Here is a 14,817-nt window from a genome sequence, read left to right as displayed (position 1 = left end):
CGAATGGGCAGCCAGTGTCAGAGACAGAATTCCAGTCATCGTAGAATTGTGGGCGAGGTTTTTCTTTTGAGCTTTTCAATATGTTTAAATTCATACAATTCATTTGCCCTTTCAGTATTACTTTAATTATTAGAACACATTTGCAAGTTAAAATAAATTCCTTCTTCCCAAGTCCCCAGGAGCCTTTGGCCCCTTATGCAAATAGGATTCCTGGGGCCACCCAAACACCCACAGAGCGGGAAAGCAAGTTGAACTGAGAGACCATCCCTCCCACCCATCTCTAAAACAAAGGGTGCTTCAGCCCTCTCCATACCACATACACACCCTCTCTCAATGCCCCAGCCCTCCGGTCAACTTTTCTAGTCTCCAGCCCTGTAAACCAAAAATAAAATTCTGAGACTCCCCAACTGACTGAATGGACCCCTCCTCTCAGCCAAGGGGATTCCAAAGTAAACCTGAAAAACTAGTTCAGGCCATGATGGGAAGCGGGGGTGTCAGCCATCCTCACGATACCCTTCTCCCTTCGCAGTTCAGGCACAACTGTCAGCATTAACATTAAAACAGAGATCTTAAGAGTGATCAAACAGACTCTTTGTAGCAATAAATACCAAATTCCAAACTGACTCTAGTACAGCATCACATGACAGTAGGCCCTGAAAGAAATGAAAGTATTTTACCCCCAAATATATTTCTTTGACATATTTTTTTTTTTTTTTTTTTTTTTTTTGAGACGGAGTCTCGCTCTGCCGCCCAGGCTGGAGTGCAGTGGCCGGATCTCAGCTCACTGCAAGCTCCGCCTCCCGGGTTCACGCCATTCTCCTGCCTCAGCCTCCTGAGTAGCTGGGACTACAGGCACCCGCCACCGCGCCCGGCTAGTTTTTTGTATTTTTTAGTAGAGACGGGGTTTCACCGTGTTAGCCAGGATGGTCTCGATCTCCTGACCTCGTGATCCGCCCATCTCGGCCTCCCAAAGTGCTGGGATTACAGGCTTGAGCCACCGCACCCGGCCTTCTTTGACATATTTTTAAATGGCCCTGCAAAGCTTCCTCTTGTGGGGGAAATTTATGTTCTATAAAGAAGCCTTGTCCCTTTCCAGATCTTTTTCTTATCCTGAAGTGATTAGCTGAGAGTCCAGCTCCTTTTAAAGTCTGAATAGGAGGGTCCGGGTGCGGTGGCTCATGCCTATAATCCCAGCACTTTGGGAGGCCGAGGCGAGCAGATCACCTGAGGTCAGGAGTTTGGGACCAGCCTGGCCAACATGACGAAACCCCGTCTCTGCTAAAAATACAAAAATTAGCCAGGCTTGTTGGTGGGTGTCTGTAATCCCAGCTACTTGGGAGGCTGAGGCAGGAGAATTGCTTGAACCGGGGAGTTAGAGGTTGCAGTGAGCTGAGATTGTGCCACTGCATTCCAGACTGGCGACAGAGCAAGACTCCGTCTCAAAACAAAACAAAACAAAACAAAATGACGACTCTTTCAGACAATTGTCAATCACAAAATCTATGGATCGACCTATGACCTGGAAGCCCCCCAGCTTTGAGTTGTTCTGCCTTTCTGGACCAAACTGATGTACACCTCACATGTATTGATTGATATCTGCCTGTAACTTCTGTCCTCCTAAAATGTATAAAATCAAGCCGTAATCCAACCATCTTGGGCACATGTTCTCAGGACCTCTTGATACTGTAACTCAGGCTCAGAATAAACATCTTTAAATATTTTATGGAGTTTGACTTCTTTTTTCATTGACAATCCCAGGTTAGCCTGCCTGAGAGCCCAGGGAGGTGGGTCATCCCAGGACCCCCAGAGGCCTGGAGGGTGGCCATGCATTGGCCTAAGGGGGCCCAGGTGCAGACCAGCCTGGAGAGGCTGGAAGTCAAACTATGATGTGTCCACATGATGGAGCGTCCCTTCAGTCCTCATTCCCTTATTACTCCTGTGAATCCTTTAAACCCCGGATAGAATCACAGAGATTAAAACGGGGTGTGCCTGCAAAAACCTGTATCATTCTATTTGAGAGACAAGTCGCTCTCCTGTGGTCACAACACAGCCCGTGGTCAAATGGATGTTCCCAGAAGTGTGTGGATCCCCAGGACCTGGGATGTTGTCAAGACCTATGGGCAAGACCAGCAGAGGCCAAACCATGGGGTCGTGTCGGGGGTGCCAGGCTCTGTCCTGAGGCTCCCCGGCTCTCTCCCAGGCCCAGGAGAGATTGGCTAGTCATCTGCATCCTGGGAGCAGAGCCCAGGCCATCCTTACCCCTCCTTCTTGCAGCTCTCAGTCCTCTGCAGGGAGCCAGCTCTCCTCCCCTGGGGCACCCAAGGGCCCTGCCTCCAGGCCGGAGCCTGCGGATGGTCCATGGCTCTCAGGACACACCTCACTGCTGCTTCCTTCAGTCCTCCCTGCACCTGCCCTCACCAGGGCCCTGGCCCCCATGACACAGAGCGGGTGGAGAGAGGGGTTCTTCCGCCTTAGCCAGCTTTCCTTGGGGCTACTACTCTAAGGGAAAGTTACTGTGAGCCTCAGCCCTAAACCTGTGGTTTTTAGCCTCTTTGAGTCAGGAGGGAATTCTTTGCTGAAGCCCCCTCCATGGAAAAATGTGCTAGCACGGACTCTCTGAGCTCACCTCTAAGAACTGGATGATCTGGCCGGGCACAGTGGCTCAAGCCTGTAATCCCAGCACTTTGGGAGGCCAAGACGGGTGGATCACGAGGTCAGGAGATCGAGACCATCCTGGCTAACACGGTGAAACCCCATCTCTACTAAAAAATACAAAAAACTAGCCGGGCGAGGTGGCGGGCACCTGTAGTCCCAGCTACTCGGGAGGCTGAGGCAGGAGAATGGCCTGAACCCAGGGGGCGGAGCTTGCAGTGAGCTGAGATCTGGCCACTGCACTCCAGCCTGGGAGACAGAGCCAGACTCCCTCTTAAAAAAAAAAAAAAATTGGATGATCTGTGTTTATTTGCATTGCAGGAACCTGCAGAACCCTGGAGCCCACCCGCTGTGTGGCTTGTAGGCAAACAGGGCTATGGACAGGTGTGGGGAGGATGGACTGGGGTGCCAGCTGGGCGGAGCAGCACCAAGACAGACAGAGGGGGGCCCCTGGGGGGAAGGTGCAGGAACACACTCCCTAAATCCTGGAAGGTTAACTCTGGAAGGAGGAGCAGGAGGTCTTACTTCCTCCTGGAGGCCCTGGGAGCAGTGAAGGGTTCTGGGCAGGACAGCAGCATGTGGGGGCGGGGGCCGTGGGAGGAGGTCTCCAGGATGGCCCTGTGGGAGCCTGCCTGCCATGCTGCCACCAGGTGAGTGAGCATTGCTTTTTCGCAAATGTTTCCCAGAAAGACAGGCCTTGTCTTCCAGGACAAAACAGGAAGGGCAGGGTCAGGAAGTCCAGTCACATTTAGAAAGAATAGAGCAATAAGCCCCCAGCTGGCGCAAACTGAAATGTGTTGGTGGGGGCTGGTCAGCAGAGTTTAGGAAGTGAGGACTTGGGAGCCAGCGCTGTCGGGGGAGAGGGTGTTCTCCCCAGCAAGTCCCCTGGAGGGGATGGACCCTCAGCTTGCAGATACCAGCCTGGGGGTGGGGCCCTCACCCCCAGCGCTGTGTCCACACTCAGCGGCCACCTTGGTTGTTCTTTAGCTTCTGCAGTGGATTGAACTGTGCCCCTCAATTGACATGTGTGCCTGGATCCTGTGAATGTGACCTTATTTGGAATAAGGGTCTTCACAGATGTAATAATAAGGATCTTGAGATGAGATCATCTTGGATTTAGGGTGGGCCCTAAACCCAATGACTGGACTCCTGATGAGAGAAAGGGGATTGAGAATGAGATCCAGGCTGGGCACGGGGGCTTGCGCCTGTAATCCCAGCACTTTGGGAGGCCAAGGAGGGCGGATCACTTGAGTTCAGGAGTTCAAGATCAGCCTGGGCAACAAAGTGAGACCCCGTTCCTACAAAAAATTTAAAAATTAGCTGGGTATTGTGGTGAGCGCTGTGCTTGTAGTCCCAGCTACTCTCAGGGAGTAGGAGGCTGAGGCAGGAAAATGGCACGAACTCGGGAGGCGAAGCTTGTAGTGAGCCAAGATTGCACCGCTGCACTCCAGCCTGGGCAAGAGAGCAAGACTCTATCTCAAAAAAAAAAAAAAAAAAAAAAAAAAGAGAAACGATCTAATGTTGAAATACATTTGAGAAACGCTGTGTGAAACTAGAAATTTATTTGCTGAGGAACTTCTCTGAGTCTTTAAGAGGCTAAAGAGCTTTGTGAATCTCCAGGGGAGTGGGGGAAGGCCAGTATTGCATGCAGTGTTTCCCAGACTTATTTAACCCAGGAACCCTTATGTATTATTCAGCTTGGGCTACCATAACAAAACCCACAGACTGGGTGGCTTAAACAACACAAATTTATATTCTCACAGTTCTGGAAGCTGGAAGTCCAAGATCCTGGTGCCAGCAGGGTTGGTTCTGGTGAGGCCTCTCCTCCTGGCTTGCAGATGGCTTCCTTCTCTCTGTGGCCTCACATATGGCCTTTTTTTCTGAGCACGTGCACTCCTGATGTCTCTTCTTATGAGGACACCAGTCCTACTGAATTAAGGTCTCACCCTTATAACCTCATTTAACCTTAATTACCTCCTCAAAGGTCCTATCTCTAAATACAGTCACATTAAGGGTTAAGGCTTCAATCTATAAATTTGGAGATGGGGACAAATTGCAGCCCATAACATCTTACTTCATGGGACTGGTGTCCCCAGATACATCTGGGAAAATGCACATTTAATCACCTTGAACTCGATCCCAGGAGTATGGGATTACTGTTATTTGGCAAGTGCATATCCTTGGCGGTGGCAACAGAGGAGACAGCTTGTGGAAGACATACTTTTATCATCTATTTTTTTTTTAGATAGGGTCTTGCTCTGTTGCCCAGGCTGGAATGTAGTAGGCACCATCTTGTCTCACTGCAAACTCCACCTCCCAGGCTGAAGTGATCCTCCCATCTCAGCCTCCCGAGTAGCTGGGACGACAGTCATAAACCACTGTACCTGGCTAATTTTTAAAATTTTCTGTAGAGATGAGATCTCACTACATTGTCCAGGCTGGTCTCAGACTCCAAGCTCAGACTCCAAGTGATCCTCCCACCTTGGCCTCCCAACGTGCTGGGATTACAAGTGTGAGCCACCGCAACCCGGCCAGATACTTTTTTAAAGTCCACGACATTTTGCAGCTCCTTCTGTTAAAAGATAGAGTCTATTTTCTCCACTACCTGAATCAGGGCTTGGCTTTATGACTTGCTTTGGTCAAGGGGACAGTAAGGAGCATGACACAAGCAGAGGCATAGAAAGCATTTGTGTTCATCCCTAAGAGGTCTGAAAATAAAAATAATAGGAAAAGCATTTGTGTGCTGGGGCTTGGCCTCTCTTGCTTCTTTTGGAGCCCGGCTGCCATGTGAAGTCTGGTCTGCTTGATGAGGAGATTAACCTGGCTCAGGTTGCCCCCATCACCCCAGCCAAATGCAGACATGTGAGTGAGTGAGGCCATCTGGGAACCAGACCAACCAGCTCCAGCCCACCTGCCAGCAGACTATGGCCACATAGTGAACCAGGTGAGACCAGCAGAAAAACAGAGGTAGGAGGTGGGAGTTGACTCTGGAAGCAGGGCTCAAACACCTGACCAAATTGAGGACTACCTAAACCGGTTGGGGGTGGAAGCAGCTTTCCATAAGACCCTCCCCCTAGCGTGCCCATGTTAGTTTACCATTGCTATGGCAACATCTGGAATTTACTATCCCTTTCCATGGCAACAAGCCAACAACCCAGAAGTTACCACCCTCATCCTAGAAATTTCTGCATAAACTGTTTGTTTGTTTGTTTGTTTGTTTGTTTTGAGATGGAGTCTTGCTCTATCGCCAGGCGGGAGTGCAATGGCACGATCTTGGCTCACTGCAACCTCTGCCTCCTGGGTTCAAGTGATTCTCCTGCCTCAGCTTCCCAAGTAGCTGGGATTACAGGTGCACATCACCACGCCCGGCTAATTTTTGTGCTGGTTTTTACCATGTTGGACAGGATGGTGTTGCTCTATTGACCTCGTGATCTGCCTGCCTCGGCCTCCCAAAGTGCTGGGATTACAGGTGTGAGCCACCACGCCCAGCCAACTGTTTTTTGATTCGCATATAATTAAAACTGGGTATAAATATGAGTGCAGAACAACCTCTGGGCTGTTATTCTGGGCATCCTGTCTCTGGGGCAGCCTGCTCCACCAGGACCAGTGCCTCTGCTGCTGCTGTGCACGGCTATGTCAATAGAAGTTGCTGTTTAACACCACTGGCTTACCTTTGAATTGTTTCCTGGGCAAAGCCGAGAACCCTCTCAGGCTAAGCCCCAGTTTTGGGGCTTGCCTATCCTGCATCAGAAACACTCAGCTGAGCCCAACACAAACATAACAACAACAACAACAACAACAACAACAACAACAACAATAATAATTGCTTTTTTTTTGAGACAGAGTCTCACTGTCACCCAGGCTGGAGTGCAGTGGCACGATCTCAGCTCACGGCAACCTCCGCTTCCTGGGTTCAAACGATTCTCCTGCCTCAGCCTCCCCAGTAGCTGGGATTACAGGCATGCACCACCACACTTGTCTAATTGTCTAATTTTTGTATTTTTAGAGGAGACAGGTTTTCGCCCTCTTAGCCAGGCTGGTCTTGAACTCCTGACTTCAAGTGATCTGCTGGCCTTGGCCTGCCAAGGTGCAGGGATTACAGGCGTGAGCCACAGCCTAACCGTTGCTTTGTTACTCAGTTGTGAGGTGGTTTGGTTACATATTAACCACCAAGTACTATGGTTACATAGTAAGGGCCAACTGATAACAAGCATCTTAGAAGAGACCTGTGACTATCACTGCTTTCTTTTTTCATTTATTTATTTATTTATTTATTTATTTTTGAGATGGAGTCTTGCTCTGTCACCCAGGCAGGCTGGAGTGCAGTGGTACGATCTCGGCTCACTGCAACCTCCACCTCCCAGGTTCAAGTGATTCTTGTGCCTCAGCCTCCCTGAGTAGCTGGGATTACAGGTGCTTGCTGCCTTGCCTGGCTAATTTTTGTATTTTTAGTACAGACGGGGATTTCATCATATTGGCCAGGCTGGTTTCGAACTTCTGACCTCAGGTGATCCTCCCACCTAGGCCTCCCAAAGTGCTGGGATTAAAGGTGTGAGCCACCGTGCCCAGCCGACTGTCACTGCTTTCTATGAATGGTTTTCTCCAGCTGCTCCTATCTGCATCAAGTTAACCTTTTCAGTATTATAAAAAAACATTCTTGGATGGGCATGGTGGCTCACACCCGTAATCCCAGCACTTTGGGAGGCTGAGGCAGGCAGATCACCCGACATCAGGAGTTCGAGACCAGCCTGGACAACATGGTGAAACCCCATCTCTACTGAAAATACAAAAATTAGCCGGGCATGGTGGCGTGCACTTGTAATCCCAGCTACTCGGGAGGCTGAGGCAGGAGAAATCGCTTGAACTGGGGAGGTGGAGGTTGCAGTGAGCTGAGATTGTGTCATTGCACTCCAGCCTAGGAAACAAGAGCAAAACTCCGTCTCCAAAGAAAAAAAAAAAAAGAAAGAAAGAAAAGAAGGAAAGAAAGAAAGAAAGAAAGGAAGAAAGGAAGAAAGAAAGAAAGAAGAAAGAAAGAGATTCGTTGCCACCAGTCTCGCTATTAAAGTTTCCTAGCATTTTAAAGACATCAGCATAATGAGTATCAGGTGAAAAGTCTTAAAATTAATACCCCACAAAAATAGGATGTGAGCTTTATTAGGCCAGCTCCTGAAATTACCCATATAGACTGTCTCAGAGGAAATTGAAAACATGTTTTAAATTATGGAATGTGTTTAATATGTAAAAACTGGCCTTGCTTGAATACTCTTGAATATCCCACTGGAAGGAGCTGGTGGAACACTCAGGTTTTACTTGCAAAAATGTTTCCTGAAAGAAATGGCATCATCTTCTGAAAACCAAACTGATGAGACTGTCTTGGTAGGGTTGGGCAGGGGCAAGAGAATAGGGGTGGGTGGGAGGAGCCCTGGATATGGAGAGAAACCCAGATATCCTCCCCAGCCAGACCCAGCTCTCTGCTGCCTCCAAGTGCTGGTTCGATGGCATCTCAGGAGAGCGCAGCCTGTGATTCTGTGAGTTGGCTGATCCCTTAGACTTGAGTCTGAGCCCCAGACCCCAAGTGGCAAGGTGAATAGGAGGTTTGTGCTCTGTACCTCACTTCCACCCTTACCCCAAAAGCTGCCCATTCACTATCACGCCACAAGGTGTCCAGTGACAGGAGATCAGGAATTATTAGCAACCACTGCCTCTTCTGGAGCAGTTTAAGTTTGGGGTCCTGTTAGCATCGTATTCAATACACAGCAGGTCATCCAAACCCCTCACTAAGTGTGAGTTCCATCCGCAGTAATTATATAAGAGTTGAATTGCACTGAAATTGAACATTTTGTTTTTTGTTTTGTTTTGGTGGTCAAATATACACAAAACGTACCATGTTAAAGTGCAGAATTCAGTGGCATTAAGACCATTCACAATATTGTGTGACCATCACCACTACTTAGTCCCAGAGCTTTTTCATCACTGGATGGCAACCCATACCCATTAAGTAGCCACTGTGTTTGACTTTTGACATAAGGTTACAATTCCTAGACATTTAAACATCTATTCACTTTGAAATGGCATTTTAATTTTTATATTTGGAGTCAATTCATGTTTTTTTTTTAGATGGAGATTCACTTTTGTTGCCCAGGCTGGAGCGCAGTGGTTCGATCTCAGCTCATTGCAACCTCCGCCTCCCGGGTTCAAGTGATTCTCCTGCCTCAGCCTCCCGAGTAGCTGAGATTACAGGCACATGCCACCACATCCGGCTAATTTTTGTATTTTTAGTGTTGGCCAGGCTGGTCTCGAACTCCTGACCTCAGGTGATCCACCTGCCTTGGCCTCCCAAAGAGCTGGGATTACAGGTGTGAGCCACCGCGCCCGGCCAAGAGTCAATTAATTTTTCAAAAGTCACATCCACTCTCACAGGACCTTCAAAGCTGTAGGCTGAGGTCTGTGCCTGGAGGGTCTTGGTGGAAGGAGGCCAGAAGAGCCCCTGTCTACTCCCACCTATCCATCCCACCACGGACTTCTGGGACTTGGGCCCTACTGTCTTCCCCGCAGTACCCCTGCCTCTCCACATCACACTGCCATTGGCCAGTGATTCTTCTCAGTATCCCCATACAGTATAATGATTTTTCCAAAATATAAAAGCATTACATGGCTATTATAGATAAGCTGGAACGTGTAGATAAGTATAAAGGGGAACAGTCACCCTCCCCAATGCTACCCCCTTGATAGAACCACTGTTAACATGTGGGCATACTTTTCCTTCAATCCCTTTTTCTAGGGAAAATTACCACTCAATTCTGGGCTTTCTGCATTTTATTTTTTAAAAAGTGCCCAGGTGTCAGGCACGGTAGCTCATGCCTGTAATCCCAACACTTTTGCAGGCTGAGGTGGGCAGATCATCTGAGGTTAGGAGTTTGAGACCAGCCTGGCCAACATGGTGAACCCCCATTGCTACTAAAAATACAAAAATTAGCTGGGTGTGGTGGTGCTTGCCTGTAATCTCAGCCACTCCGGAGGCTGAGGCAGGAGAAATGGGCAACAGAGTGAGACTCCATCTCAAAAAAAAAAACCAGAAGTAACCTTTCAAATGAACATACTTCAGCAAATATATATACAAGTTATATTTGCATTTACAAAATTGAGATCCTGATGTACTTTCACTTTTAAACTTTGATTTTGTTCACTTATGAAAATGATACTTTGTGCAATTTTTATATTTAAACATAACTTTAATAGCTGTATACATTTAAACTTAAATATAAATTTAATACAGTTTAAGATACAACTTTAAATTAGCTGTAGGCTGCGCGCAGTGGCTCATGCCTGTAATGTCAACACTTTGGGAGGCCAAGGCAGGTGAATCACCTGAGGTCAGGAGTTCGAGACCAGCCTGACCAACATGGTGAAACCCTGTCTCTACTGAAAATACAAAAATTAACCAGGCGTGGTGGCGGGTGCCTGTAATCCCAGCTACTCAGGAGGCTAAGGCAGGAGAATCACTTGAACCCAGGAGGCAGAGGTTGCAGTGACCCAAGATCACGCCACTGCACTCCAGCCTGGGTGACAGAGTGAGACACTGTCTCAAAAAAATAAAAATATATAATCCCAGCACTTTGGGAGGCCAAGATGGGTGGATCATGAGGTCAGAAGATCGAGACCATCCTGGCTAACACTAGTAGAAACCCCGTCTCTACTAAAAATGCAAAAAATTAGCCGGGCGTGGTGGCGGGCGCCTGTAGTCCCAGCTACTCCGGAGGCTGAGGCAGGAGAATCCCTGGAACCTGGGAGGTGGAGGCTGCAGCGAACTGCAGCCATTACACTCCAGCCTGGGTGACAGAGAGGGACTCCATCTCAAATAAATAAATAAATAAATATAAAAATATTAATAGCTGCATTCTCATCATATAGGCATACCATACTTTATTTAACCAATTTATCACAGGATGCTTTTTAGTCAGTTTTCACAGGGTTAAGCTGTGATAACAAACCATCCCAACATCTCAGTGGCTCACAATGATAAAGGCTTGTTTCTTGCCTGTTTTTCATTTATTTTATTTTATTTATTTCTTTGAGACAGAGATTTCGGCTCACTGGAACCACTGCCTCCTGGGTTCAAGTAATCCTCCTGCCTCAGCTTCCCAAGTAGCTGGGATTACAGGTGCCCGCTGCCATGCCTGGCTCATTTTTGTATTTTTATTTAATTGAATTTATTTATTTATTTATTGGAGACGGAGTCTCACTCTGTCACTCAGGCTGGAGTGCAGAGGCACAAACTCGGCTCAATGCAATCTCCGCCTTCCAGGTTCAAGCAATTCTCCTACCTCAGCCTCCCAAGTAGCTGGGATTACAGGTGTGTGCCACCACGCCCAGCTAATTTTTGTATTTTACTCAAGACGGTGTTTCACCATGTTGGCCAGGCTGGTCTCGAACTCCTGGCCTCAGGTGATCTGCCTGCCTTGGCCTCCCAAAGTGCTGGGATTACAGGCGTGAGCCACCACGTCACGCCTGTTTTCCCTTTTTTTTTTTTGAGATGGAGTTTCGCTGTTATTGCTTAGGCCAGAGTGCAATGGCACCATCTTGGCTCATCACAACCTTCACCTCCCGGGTTCAAGTGATTCTCCTGCTTCAGCCTCCTGAGTAGCTGGGATTACAGGCATGTGCCACCATGCCTGGCTAATTTTTATATTTTTAGTGGAGACGGGGTTTCTTCATATTGGTCAGATTGGTCTCGAACTCCCAACCTCAGGGCCTTGGGAGGCCCGCTTCAGCCTCCCAAAGTGCTGGATTACAGACGTGACCCCCTGCTCCTCGCCTGTTTTTCATTTCTTTTGTAGGCTAGTTGTGGCTGGGCTCTTCTTGGCTGTGTGTCAGGTGTGGTTGTAATTCTTCTTCCTTCTAGAATGCAAGCGAAAGCAACAGCCCCCATGTGCGATACAGTCTTGTGGCCAAGGACAAGAGCAAGTGAGCAATGGTGCTCAGTTTCTGCCCTGAAGGGGCACTGATCATGTCCACACACGTGCCCTTGGCAAAGGCCATCATGGGATGAGTGGGGCTGGATGAATATTCCTTCCCCGGAAGACAGAAGGTGGACTCAGCTTTCAGGAAGAGGGAGTGAATGGGAACAATAATACAACCTTCCACAGATATTTCCATGTTTAAACGATCAGGGAAGAGCTGTTGATTTCTCATTTTCAATGTCATTAGAGCATATATGTACTTTTTTTTTTTTTTTTTAATTTGAGACAGGGTCTCCCTCTGTTGCCAGGATAGATGGTATACGATCTCAGCTCACTGCAACTTCTGCCTCCCAGGCTTAAGTGATCCTTTGGCCTCAGCCTCCCAAGCAGCTGAGACTACAGGCGTGCACCACCATGCCCAGCTAATTTTTGTATTTTTTTTTTTTCCAGTAAAGTTAGGGTTTCACCATGTTGACTAGGCTGGTCTCAAACTCCTGGGCTTAAGAGATCTGCCTGCCTCAGCCTCTCAAAGTGTTGGGATTATAGGCGTGAGCCGCTGTCGCCAGCCACATCTTATATAATTATATTTATTTATTTATTATGTATTTATTTATCTTTTTTTTTTTTTTGAGACAGAGTCTCACTCTGTCCCCCAGGCTGGAGTGCAGTGGCAGGATCTCAGCTCAGTGCAACCTCCACCTCTCAGGTTCAAGCAATTCTCGAGCCCTAGCCTCCCAAGCAGCTGGGACAACAGGCTTGCGCCACCACACCCAGCTGATTTTTGTAGTTTTTGTAGAGACAGGGTTTTGCCATATTTCCCAGGCTGGTTGCAAACTCCTGAGCTCAAGCAATTCGCCCACCTTGGCCTCCAAAAGAGCTGAGATTACAGGTGTGAACCACCTCACCTGGCCAATATAATTTTTAAACTAATTTTTATTTTTTTTTATCACAGTTGTACAGGTAATTTTTTTTTTTTTTTTAAACGGAGTCTCGCTCTGTCGCCCAGGCTGGAGTGCAGTGGCGCAATCTCGGCTCACTACAACCACTGCCTCCCAGGTCCAAGCAATTCTCCCATCTCAGCCTCCTGAGTAGCTGGGACTACAGGCACCCACCACCACACCCAGCTAAGTTTTGTATTTTTAGTAGACACGCGGTTTCCTCGTATTGGTCAGGCTGGTCTTTAACGCCTGACCTCAGGTGATCCGACTGCCTCAGAATCCCAAAGTGTTGGGACTACAGGCATGAGCCACCACGCCTGGCCTTAAGGGTAATGTTTTTTTTTCTTTTCTTTTTTTTTTTTTTTTTTTTGAGATGGAGTCTCACTTTGTCGCCCAGGCTGAAGTGCAGGGGCACGATCTCGGTTCACTGCAAGCTCCACCTCCCGGGTTCACGCCATTCTCCTGCCTCAGCCTCCTGAGTAGCTGGGACTACAGGCGCCTGCCACCACGCCTGGCTAATTTTTTTTCGTATTTTTAGTAGAGATGGGGTTTCACCGTGTTAGCCAGGATGATCTCGATCTCCTGACCTCATGATCCACTCACCTCGGCCTCCCAAAGTGCTGGGAATACAGGCATGAGCCACCGGGCCTGGCCCAGGTAATGTTTTTTTTTGTTTGTTTGTTTGTTTTTTTTTTTTTTTTGGAGACGGAGTCTCGCTCTGTTGCCCAGGCTGGAGTGCAGTGGCCGGATCTCAGCTCACTGCAAGCTCCGCCTCCCGGGTCTACGCCATTCTCCTGCCTCAGCCTCCCGAGTAGCTGGGACTACAGGCACCCGCCACCTCGCCCGGCTAGTTTTTTGTATTTTTTAGTAGAGACGGGGTTTCACTGTGTTAGCCAGGATGGTCTCGATCTCCTGACCTCGTGATCCGCCCGTCTCGGCCTCCCAAAGTGCTGGGATTACAGGCTTGAGCCACCGCGCCCGGCCGGTAATGTTTTTTAAAGCCAAATAATTCTATAGGACTTATTAAACAAACAAACAAACAAACAAAAATCAGCTTCCTCCACCCAAATTACCACACCTCAACCAATTGATAAAGAACTTTTTTTCAGTCTTACTGTGTGCCAGGAATTGTGCTAAGTAATTTTCCCAAGTATGTCACTTAATCTATACACCTACCCCAGGAGGTAAATATATTCTCTCTCCACGGATTATGAAATTTGACTGAAGAAGTGACTTCTTACCATCAGGGGGCAGACTTGGGACAGAAACCCAGGACACTGACTCCAGACGCAGAGAGCAAAACTTGAGCCTCAGCAGTTCTCAAAGCATGGTCCTAATGCAGGACGGCATCGCTAGAGACTTCCTAGGCATGCATGTTCCTGGGCCTGCCGTTGCCTGGCTGACTTGGGAACTCGGGCTGGGCCCAGCTGTCTGAGTTGCAATCAGCAGTCAGGAGACTCTAAGAGACACCAACGATTGACTAGTGGGCTCTCCTTGACAGCCGGCTTTCCTTCCTGCCCAGGAAGGCACCCTGGGCCCCTTCCCTTTCCCCCTTTCCCTGACTTCAGTGACAGCCCCATCTGCCTGCTGGACGCAGATGAGAGCCGCTGGAGATGCTGCCCTGCCCCTCCCAGCTTCAGGGACCACTCCAACTGCCCCAGCACCTGTCTGCAGCGTGGCTTCAGGGTGCTTGTGTGAGGGCCGAGCCCCTCCCTCACAGTGTGAGTTGGGGGCTGCGTGAGTACTGGAGAATCTGGAGTCGGGAGGGGGTGGAATGTGATTCCGAGGGGAAGGCCTCACGTCACAGGCGTTTCTGGACTAGAATGGGGAGAGCCTAGGGTGGGAGAGTTAGGAAAGGGTTCCCAGGTCAGGAGAGGAAGGAGCACCTAAGGTCAGGTGGGAAACCCCCGGGGACTGTCCTCCCGAGGGGTTTTTCTGAGCAGACTGCGTGTGCCTCAGTGGAGTATCTTAGAAACAGCAGGCGAGGTGCCCACCTTCCTTCCCCCCCGCTGGAAGCCCGGTGGCCCCTCTGCCCTGGGACACTTGCTCTGGACTTTGAAGTTGGCTGGGCCCTCTTGGGTCTGTGTTCCCAAAAGACCATGAAGGACCTGGCCAGCTGGGTGGTCTAAGACCCGTTGAGACACAGGCCCAGGGCCTGGGGAATCCACCCAGCAACTGCGTTTACAGCCAGGCCCTTCAGGGGCTTGCCAAGGAGGAGCAAAACCAGGACACCAGAGCCTGGGCTGATGGTTGAATTCATCTGGTCT

The 14,817-nt window shown here is 48.9% G+C and overlaps 1 protein-coding gene across 1 annotated transcript in view; it reads left to right on the top strand.

Annotated features, from left to right (window-relative positions):
• The first annotated feature begins 3,194 nt into the window (after window positions 1-3,194).
• Window positions 3,195-14,817, top strand: part of NMUR1 (neuromedin U receptor 1) — a 45,354-nt gene continuing 33,731 nt past the window's right edge. Inside the window, exon 1 of the mRNA XM_074010502.1 lies at window positions 3,195-3,302. The gene's annotated coding sequence lies outside the window, so the exon portion shown is untranslated. The remainder of the gene's footprint in view (window positions 3,303-14,817) is intronic.

This window comes from Macaca fascicularis, chromosome 12 (genome assembly GCF_037993035.2).
Source record: "Macaca fascicularis isolate 582-1 chromosome 12, T2T-MFA8v1.1".
In the NCBI taxonomy this organism is placed as follows: domain Eukaryota; kingdom Metazoa; phylum Chordata; class Mammalia; order Primates; family Cercopithecidae; genus Macaca; species Macaca fascicularis.
This window is presented reverse-complemented; position numbering and strand designations above follow the sequence as displayed.